We start from the raw sequence: 10,362 nt of genomic DNA on the forward strand, positions 1-10,362 counted from the left end.
GAATAGGTGGACGGAGTAGACTTCAAATGAGGAAAGGCTGTGGGATAGAGGGAGAAGAGGTTGGAAACTGCACCTCCGCCTTGACCAGTAGGGCAAGGTGTATGGGAGAAGTGGTAGCTACCATGGGAGATGGCAGCAGCTGCAGTAGAGTCCTCAGGGCAGATCCATGTTTCGATTAGCACACACCCACACACACACCCACACCCACGCCTGTCACTGCTATTAGGGCTCTGCGCATGTGTGATTGATCTGTTAGGTTTGCATGCAAATGATTTGCACCTCCATGGAAATCATTTGCATGCAAACTTAGTGCATCGATCACTGTTCCACAATCGGCCAACAGCGATCCAGTCGCTATTATTTTAGTGCAGAGCTGCCCAAGTCCGGTCCTCAAGATCTACTGGCAGGCCAGGTTCTTAGGATATCCACAATGAATATGCATGAGAGAGATTTGTCTGCACTGCCTTCTTGGTATGCAAATCTCTCTCATGCATGTTCATTGTGGATATCCTGAAAACCTGGCCTGCCAGTAGATCTCGAGGACCAGACTTGGGCAGCCGTGCTTTAGTGCATCTAGCCCTAGGTTAGGAGATTTTTTGGCAAGGAGTTCCTCTCTATTTCTGCTTAGAGCCTTTTTGTAACCATTTTGTATGCACCTAGGGGGATAGCCTCTGTTGGAAAAGCATTGTGATACCTCTGCTGCTTGTTGTTGGAAATCTGAAAAATCAGTACAGTTTCTTTTGAGCCTTAAAAATTGGCTAAATGATAAATTGTTTTTCTGCGATATATGATGAAAACTGGTATAGTGTAAAAAGGCATTTTTGTCAGTGGGTCTGCGATAAATTGTGATAGTCAAACGATAAGTGTCCTTTTTGATCATAAGCTCTAGAAAGTTATACTGATTTTCATGATATGTCATTTTCAATTTGAGATTCGAGTCTCTTGTATTCATCCAGTCAAAGGAAATCTCTGATTGTAATTGATCACCTCTTCACAGGATTAAAATACTGTATTGTCAATATATCTTTTGTACAGGTTTAATATGGCATTATTAAACAGTTGATGCAGAAATAATTCTTCTGATTAGCTAAACGCTGGAAAAGCAGCCTCTTACAGCTTAGGTTCAATATCTAAGTCTGCAGCACAGTGCTATTTCCCAGAAGGTGTGTGGACACACTCCCAGCTTCCTTTGAATAGGATGTGCTGGTAGAGTAAGAAGATTCTGTAACAGTTGGACTGCCTTGAAATCTTCAAATTTTTTAGTTTAGCAGCCGTGTCTAGAGGGTGTGTGCATCTTCATACAATATATGGTAGCTTGATACACTCGTGGAAGACTCACAAGACTTCTGAGGCAGGCCAGGTAGGCCGAAACATGTACATGTTGGGTCATAGAGTCATTGGATGAATTTACAAGAGTTTGGAAGAATAAAGGCATTTGAATTTACCAGATGAGTTGAAGGACACTTTTTCGGTGCGCACCATTCTGATCAGGACAATTCCACTCTGCTTTTGTGGCTACATGAATAGATCAACATTTATCACTTGTTCCATATCTCTCAGAATTATTTTCTCTGTATCATATTTGCATTTGATATCTCTTGTCTTTCCAACATTGTAGTTTCACTAGATATATGCACAAGCATAATGAGATATCCTGTTGTGTTCATCTGTATCTTGTTTATAAAGCATGTGAGTTTCCTATATCTATGTAATTTTTATTTTGTGTTAGACTATCAATTTATGCATAAGCAACTTGAATATTTATGCGATCTTAGTTTTGTTCGACTATTGATATATACATATCAATTTTATGGTCATCTTTGGTTTTAGCTTATTTTATTTTGGTTTTAAAAGTGCTTTCATTTTGTATATTTATGTGTATTTATACGATTTTATCTTTATGATTCATTAGACTCTTGACAAAGGCAGAATTGCTGAAACAGTTGTCAGTGTCAACTCTACCGTTCATTTTGTGCTGTTGATCAGTAAAGTGCTTTTTGTACAGTCCACTGCTGAGTGATTGACATCTTTTCCTCACGACTTCTTTTTTTTGGTTTGGGCTAAGAACTTTGCAGCACCCCCTCTTAAAAATAGAATTAAGGTAATAACATAGGCAGGATGCACCTCCTCGTCCACCCGGCCTTAGGCATTGAGAATAAAATCACAGAGACAGTTCTGGGAATAAAATGCCACAATTTTATTAATGAGATGCATTAGATAACACTCTAGGAAGCCATAACCCCTCTCCATCCGAGCCATAACCCCTCTCCAGGACTTGCTCCCCACCTTGATCTCCAGCGAGGGAGCATGCGCTTCAGTCCATTCCGCGGCCTGCCATCCTCCTTTCCAGCGAGGCCACTGCAGCACTCAATTATTCCACCTGCCATGCAAGCCAGTGAGGCGGACAATGTCTTGCCCGTAGGTGCAGTATGCTCTCATCGCGAGAGTTCAGTCTCAATATTTTTGCGGGAATTTTCAGGTCCTGGGTGCATCCGCCACAACCCGAGGCAAGGCCTCAGATCCCCATATACACTCTTATAACTGACAGCCTTTACCCCCAGAGAAGTTTTTTCAAGGCCTCCAGGAATTCATTTATAAATTGGTCGGTGGCTACATCTGAAAGCAGGGTCCGATAGGAGGGGAGGCCCACTCGTACCAGATCTTTCCTCCCTCCTAGCCTATGGTGAATCAGACAATTTGACTATTCACCTTTTTTACCCCCAGATCCATAGCCTGGAGGAACCAGGGGAACGATGTCAGACCAGAAGAGCTACTTGCAAGAAGAATCTCTGATGTCATAATCCTCAAGGTGTAAGATCAGCGGAAAAGAAACGCTTGCAAGAAGCATCTCTGATGTCGTAATCCTCGAGGTGTAAGGTCGGTGCATGTGGAGGGGGCTTGCTCTCGAGCAACTTGAGAATGCATGGGAGGAATTGGTGCCCTATCATCTCATGTGCTCCTATCCAGAGGATGTCCTTAGTTCCTGGGTTAAAACCAAGGATTGCGCTGGCAGGCCATTCAAGTAGTCTGTCCCTTGTTTCCAAGACGTGTGCTTGCCCGATGATCCTAGTGTGGAATGAGAGTGTGCAGAAGTACTCGGGACGCTGACCCACCTTAGAGCCTTGTGGAAAACCACAGAGAATTGAAACTTTGTGAGCGGGCTCGCATCCCGGTGGATCAGCAAAATCTGACTCCCTTTTTGGGCGAACTGCCATCAAAGTCCGGAGGATATCAGTGGGCAAGTCGCCAGGCCAGGAACACGGTGCAAAGTGATAAACTGCCCCCTGCTCCTCTGGTCTGTCTCGGACTTGGCGATTTGAATTGCAACTGCTTCATCTTGGAGGAGGACATCAAATCAAAACTACATCATCTTGGAGGATGATGTCTTTGAGATTGTAGTCAGCTCGCTGATGCATGGAGCAGCAAAGAAGGACCGGGAGAAAGCCGCTTTGAAGAGCCCCACTTCGTATTCTGTTGAGCATAAAGTCCCCAGAGGCACTGAAGCAAGTCATGGGTAACAGGTGAGCAGAATTCCTGTGGAACTGGGAGCACCAGGCTCAACCTCCGCTAGGAAACAGGACCATGGGTTGGACCAACCCAAGAGCTTGGAGAAGAAAACGAACACCACAGAGATGCTATTATTAAATGCATCAGTGAAATAGCAAGCAAAGAACACTTTGCTTACAGGTCCAGAGTCCCCACCCAGGGAGAAGGAGGTGACCAGCAACATTCTGGTACGCAGGTTGGAAGCCAGCCAGGGAGAGTTTGCTCCCTCGCATTGGATGGGTCGGAAAAGAGGAGGCGGAGCTACCCGGTGGAGGCAAATTCAATTGCTGAATGCTTGAGAGCATTGGCCCTTTTTCTCTGTGCTCCCAGCGTTCATGGTTGTAAGCCCCGGCCCACGCCCGCAGTGGAGCTGAAGGTCTGGCCGAGCAGCCGCCCTCCAGTTTTCTTTCTCTGACTCCATGCTTGTCCAACTCCTGCGGGCATTACTTAAGGGCTTGTTCACTCTGATTTCTTCTTTGAGTTTCCAATGATAAAAATCCAGAAGACCTGATTCAGGATAGTTATGCCATTAATAAATGGACAAGCCAATTATTGACAAAAGTAGGAATCATAGCCTGTACATCTAAGTGCCAGAGAGTTCTCCTTAGTATATAATGCCTGTATTTAGGTTTACATAGCCTGCTATGAAAGGGATGCAAACCAAAATTTGCTAGGTATAGGTGAGGATAATCTTGCATCAGAAGTTGGTGAAGGCTAATAGTTCGCATTAGAATTAGCAAGAGTTTAAAAGGCTATTTACGAGTTACTACAGTTTCAAAATAATAACATAAGAATAGCTGCATTGGGTTGGACTAATGGTTCATCTAGCCCAGTATCCTGTTTACACAGTAGCCAATCCAAGTTACAAGTACCTGGCAAAATCTCAAATAGTAGTAGCATTCCATGCCACCGATCCAGGGCAAGCAGTGGCTTCTCCCATGTCTGTCTCAACAGCAGTTTATGGACTTTTCCTCCAGGAACTTTTCCAAACCTTTAAAAAAAAACCCAAAACAAAACACAGCTACATTAACCGCTTTTACCACATCCTCTGGCAACCTATTCCTCCTATTGGTTTTAAAAGTATTACTCAGTAACTTCATTGAGTGTCTCCTAGTCTTTGTAAATCTTGATGCAGTAAAAAAAAAAAATTGATCCACTTGTACTCGTACACCACTCGGGATTTTGTAGACTTCAATTATATCTCCTCTCAGCTGTCTCGTTTCCCAGCTGAAGAGCCAAGCTTAATGTTGGTCGCATTGATTTTATTATTAACAAGCAATGGGAAATTATTTGGTTGCACAATGACATTTGCAAAAACAATTTTTGCTTTACTGAAAAGTACGGATAAATTTGCTTGCAAAATATAACAAATTGTCTCAGTTTTGAAAAACGGGCTTTCTTCAGCTTAAAATTTTCTCTACAAATCTGGTCCGAGGGAAAATTTTGTAAGCTGTGGATCTAATCAGAAATCAGTGTGCAAAAGCATATTTTTCACTGTTCTGTCGGTGGCAGGTTGAGAGACCTATGCTGGTAGGATCAGACTTTACTCCTCCTAATTAGAGTACAGAAGGGATGTGTAAGTGTTTTCCGCCTCTTTTCTGAATATGTCAGGCACCAAAATTGATCACCAAGCAGCACATCAGCACAACACTTTCTTGTAAGTTTGCAATGAACCCTTACTGTACATTCAACCATACACCTTGTACTTGTAAACCAGCTACACTGCACTTATTGTTTAGAGACCCGATTTATTAAACGTTTGCGCCACATTTACTAAGGTCATTTCTATGGGATAAATTCTAGACAAACCTGGCAAAAACCTTTAATAAATCAGCTGCTTATTTAGATGTTCAGGAACCTCAAGCACGGTTTAAATTTATGCCTTCAAATATCCTTCATATCACTTTACCATCTTCAAAAAATAGTACAGAAGAAAATCTTAGAGACTGCTTTGTCTGGTGTTAAGGAGAGTCTTTAAAAGTTTAAAGGCACGAGAAAGAGGTACATGAAATAGATTTAAAAATATATATATAGTGCAACTAGATCTAACAGAGCAATCCGGACACCGTGTAACTATCTTTACAGTACAAATCTTAATGTAGGAATGTGGTTGAAAGCAGCAGTTAGGATCTGCATACTGATAGCCTGGATTTGGTGCTAAGGCCCTGAAGCAGTGGTTACCAGCCACGATATGATCATCGGCCTGGCCTGTTGGTGTTCAGTGGTTTTTACCATTAATCATTCTCTGCTATTTTTTGCTCCCACCTGCTAACTTTAAACTTGTGCGAAAGTTTTTTGCCTATGATGCTTTGGTGGAAGAGTGTGGGTACACCTCTCCGTTTGTCTGAGGCTTTTCTTTCGCTTAAGTAATAAGCTAGCTTTCTTGGCTTGTGGGGTGCTTTTGTTTTGGAGTGATATTTTTGAATTTTTGGAATGTTTTAAAGAACACTGCTGAAAATTATTATTATAATTCCGCATACTTTCTTAGGCAGATTACAAAGAATACGCTCATAAGCCAAAAGAAATGTGCTTATTCTCCACATATGCCTTCTTAGAATCCGATGTTTGGCAGCTTGGTTCAGTTTCTCTTTAGCAGGTGCCTTTTTTTTTTTTTTGCTGCGCCACCATTTTAATAATATCAGAGGAAAAGTTTGCAAAGCGTAGCCGAGTCTGGTCATACATTTTCTAGAACAAGCCATAATCCACACTGTACCCCGACATATTATGACGTGGGCATGGGGACAGTGATCCCCCTCAAATGTGGGTGTTAATGCTGAGTTTGTCCCCCTTCTTCACTTGCAGTATGACTTCCTTATGCTTTGTTCCCCTTTCGTAATAGGCAAGCTACACCAATAACCCAAGAATATTCTTTGAGCACTCAGTATGGATACATGCATGAATTATGCATGTTTTATTACTGAATTTGAATCAGAATAGTGCTCATAGAGTAGTTGCATCTGATTTATATTCCTCTTCGTGCTAGGAAGGGATCAACTCCTCTCAAATTTAAGTAACAAAATATTCTCCTTCAAAATGGCTAGCACCTTCTTTCGAGGGGGGGGGGGGGGAATGTGGAATTCCCACACACTGGGGACATTTAAGAAGCAAAGTGTTCACCAACAGTGATGAGAGAGGTGTTTAACTCTTCGCAATCACTGTAATTTTAGATGTTAAAAAAATATATATATATATATTACTTCAATTAAAAACCAAGTCTAATTTCAAAACATTTCGGCCCGGAAATAGAGCATGGGATCACTTAAGGGCATCTATTTGCACAGCGCCCAATACATAAATCACCCAAGAGGATCGTGTTTGGTTTATATATAACAAAACACTTAAATTATGGCAATGCACAGGTTATTAAAATCACTTTTTTCCCCCCTTGTTTAATGGAGATAAATTATCCTAAACTTTTACATTTGAAGAAGTGAGAGAAAGGCTAGAGAAAAGGAATTCTGTGCATGTGTATGTGCGTATTTTTAAAAAATAGCCTGTAAAGTAAAGGTTAGAAACATGCATCATATTTGGAAAATCAATAAAATTTAATTTAAAAAAAAAAAGAACCATGCATCAAGAATCATACAGTTTGCATTTTTGGATTTTTCGTTTCACACTCTTTAAAGCCTCCCTACTATGAAGCTTTGATCAGTATCAGCTGAGCACAAGGTAAGCTCCAAGCGATCAGCTGTTCTATTGGACAAGAAAAGAATCCATTGTCTTTAGCAAAGTAGAAGGTAAACACTGCTCCTATTTTCACCACCTTGAGTTATTTTAACTCTGCGGAAAGTCTGGACGAGTCTTTCACAAAGCCACTCAGGCTTCGGTATCTCTGCTGGCTACATACATCAATGATGGCTTTTGATTCAATTACAGCTATTAGGAAGCACTGACTTGCTAGTTAAGCTGATTTTTCTTTTTTTCATCATCGAAAATGTTTATTTGTCTCAGCAGGTGGAAATAAACACAGGAACGAGAACAATAGCGGCCTCACCTTTACAAGGAACTTATATATTTGTCTGATTTCATTTTTAATAATATGGTTGAAAGAATATAACTAGAAATTTTCAGAGCAGGGTTATTTAATGTTCTGACAGCGGCATTTCGGTATTTAGCTGGTGCTACTGAAAGCTATTTTACTATAGGAAGGTAATTAGAAAACAATAATAATGTAGATACAATCTGGATTCAGGGCTTTCATGTGAAAGAAGCACCTCAGCATTAAGTTCTAAAAGAAGTTTAAAATCCAAATCTCTCCTCCTTCCCCTTAAAGTAAATCCTTGCTTTTTTAAATGCAGTAAATGGAAGCGCATTTTCTCATAAAATCACAGGAGCTTGATAACTTTTAATTGCCTTGCCCAACGAATATTTAAGTGAAATGATTGAAATGTAGATTTTATGAGAACGAATCGATATTGTAAGATGTGTATTCCAAATATTCATTTTTTATTTTTTATTTTTTTTAGGTATGCATTTACCAATATATTTATTAGAACAAAATTATTCTTTCTGACAGATCTGTAGAGCTACACACATTGAATATAAATAAAGTGGTTACCTGGTACATCTTTGATTTGCTTTTCCCCCCCCCCGAGAGCTTCATCGCCTTAGAATCGTTTGTTGAAATGTTAGTTTCAGCAATTTGGTTTACCTATGTCTAGGTATTCTTAAGAAGCAATGCAATGGGCTGGGCTTTCGGATTTCCAACAGAGGGCGACAAACTGTTACATTTCCTTCTCATACAGCATAAGAATCTGAATTTTTTATGTTTTTTTATGCTACTTATTACTCTGCAAACACAATTATTCTGCAAACATTAGGAAAATAAGTATAAACTATTTCCTTTCTAACATTAACTTTTAAAAAGCGTGATTTTATTGCTAAAATTAATTTCCATGTTTCCTTTTAATCCTGCCTAAAATATTTTGTTAATGACACTTATAATGACATAACAAATTCCTGGATTTTCCATCTATTGAAAAATAATTAGATTGAAACTGGTTGCAAAATATTTGTTTATATTGTTTATATTTTTACTTAAATTGTTTTAATACTGGTTGGCAGTGAATATTTGGTGAGAATTCTTAAAATCTGTATATTGGAAATGACCAACCCAAAGCAAGATTTTATTTTCTTTTCTCATTTTTTTTTCCTTTTAAAGAGAGGAAGTTAAACAAACTACAGAAGAAAGATTAAATAGAAAGATTAATTTACCTAGAAAATTAATTTCATATTCAAGGTCCAGGTTGTTATCAATCTTTTCATAATTTTATATTATTAGCACTTTTTAAATGCATTTTTATTTTCGATTCTTTAAATCGGAACTGCCAAGTAATAGTAATGTGGATTTTAATTCGATGTTGGAATCTTTGTAATACACATTTTTCTGTCTTACAAAATATTTGCAATGAAAGATGGTCTCATAAGTATCATTTTTTGTGCATCCTCTTTCTAAACCATTACTAATGTTTATTGGTATGCAAAGATAATGGGTTATCCTTGGACATCTTTTTCTCACCTAGCACTTTCCTTCAACCTTTCTTTCTTTCTTTTCTCTTCTCTTAGAAATGTTAACCTGTTAGTATAGATCACACATATCTATTCCAGTGTAATAATATGAATTGCTATTATTTATTGCCCTGCTTGTCATATAGTAGCTAACGATTCTTTGGTCAACCAGTCAAGGTAAAAGGTCAAGCAAAAGCTGTTATCTTGGCCAGTGTTGATCTTTTCCATCTGTGTGCCTTTGCAAGACGAGTAACTGAGACATTGACAACCATTACCAGTAGACGACAAACTACGCTTTCTTGTTATTCAAGGGCCTATATAAATATATAGTTTGTAGGGAATTTGAAATGTAGGGGTGAGAGAAGTAGTTTTGGTAGTATAGAAATATTTCAATTTCGAAGTATTTAAATATTTACACTAGGTCCATTGCCTACGTAATTTTATTAATCACTGTTTAAAGGCACTTTCTAATTTACTGTACTTGAACCATTCACAGAGGTACTGAGGGGCCGCCGAAAAGTTCTCAGCCCATCCAAGAAGAGAATGATATGGAGTCACCAAACATACAAGTTATTGTACACTTTTCTTGGCACTTTTCCTTTCCTTTCATAGAATTGAAACGAAAAGTGTCAGGAAAAGTGTGAAATAACTTGTAAGTTTCATGGCTCCCCATCATTCTCTTCTAGGACGAGCTTAGAACTTTTCAGCGGCCCCTGATAAAAAATGAACCTTCTGATTTAATGTTGGTTTCTGTTAAAAAATAACACTTGACATTGGACTCAGGACGTGATGGCTGGGGGAAAATTCTTTATCCCGATCATCCTCTGTAGCAGAGCTGTTTTTTCTGATACATTGGGGTTGAGAGGAAAGCCTAGCAAAGAAGCAGAAGAGAAAGCCTGCCGGGTGGTCTCCCCGGTGGGAAAGAGCCGGTAGTTAATACAGAGAAAATCTGGACATATTCTCAGGGGTCTCAGAGTCCCTCCTTGAGGGCCGCAATCCAGTCGGGTTTTCAGGATTTCCCCAATGAATATGCATGAGATCTATGTGCATGCACTGCTTTCAATGCATATTCATTGGGGAAATCCTGAAAACCCGATTGGATTAGGGCCCTCAAGAAGGGACTTTGAGATCCCTGCGCCTAGCCTGTGCTTTTATCTGGGGATGGGTTTTTTTTTAAAACCTACTATATGCAGGTTCTAAAACCTTTTAATTTTCTTTCGTTATTTATTTCGTTAACTGGATTTAGCTCAGACATTTCCCAGTTGTAGTTCAAGGTAAGTAAATTATATGGTCAGGTAGAGCCCCCAA

The sequence above is a fragment of the Geotrypetes seraphini genome, chromosome 3 (genome assembly GCF_902459505.1).
Source record: "Geotrypetes seraphini chromosome 3, aGeoSer1.1, whole genome shotgun sequence".
NCBI classification, from domain to species: Eukaryota; Metazoa; Chordata; class Amphibia; order Gymnophiona; family Dermophiidae; genus Geotrypetes; species Geotrypetes seraphini.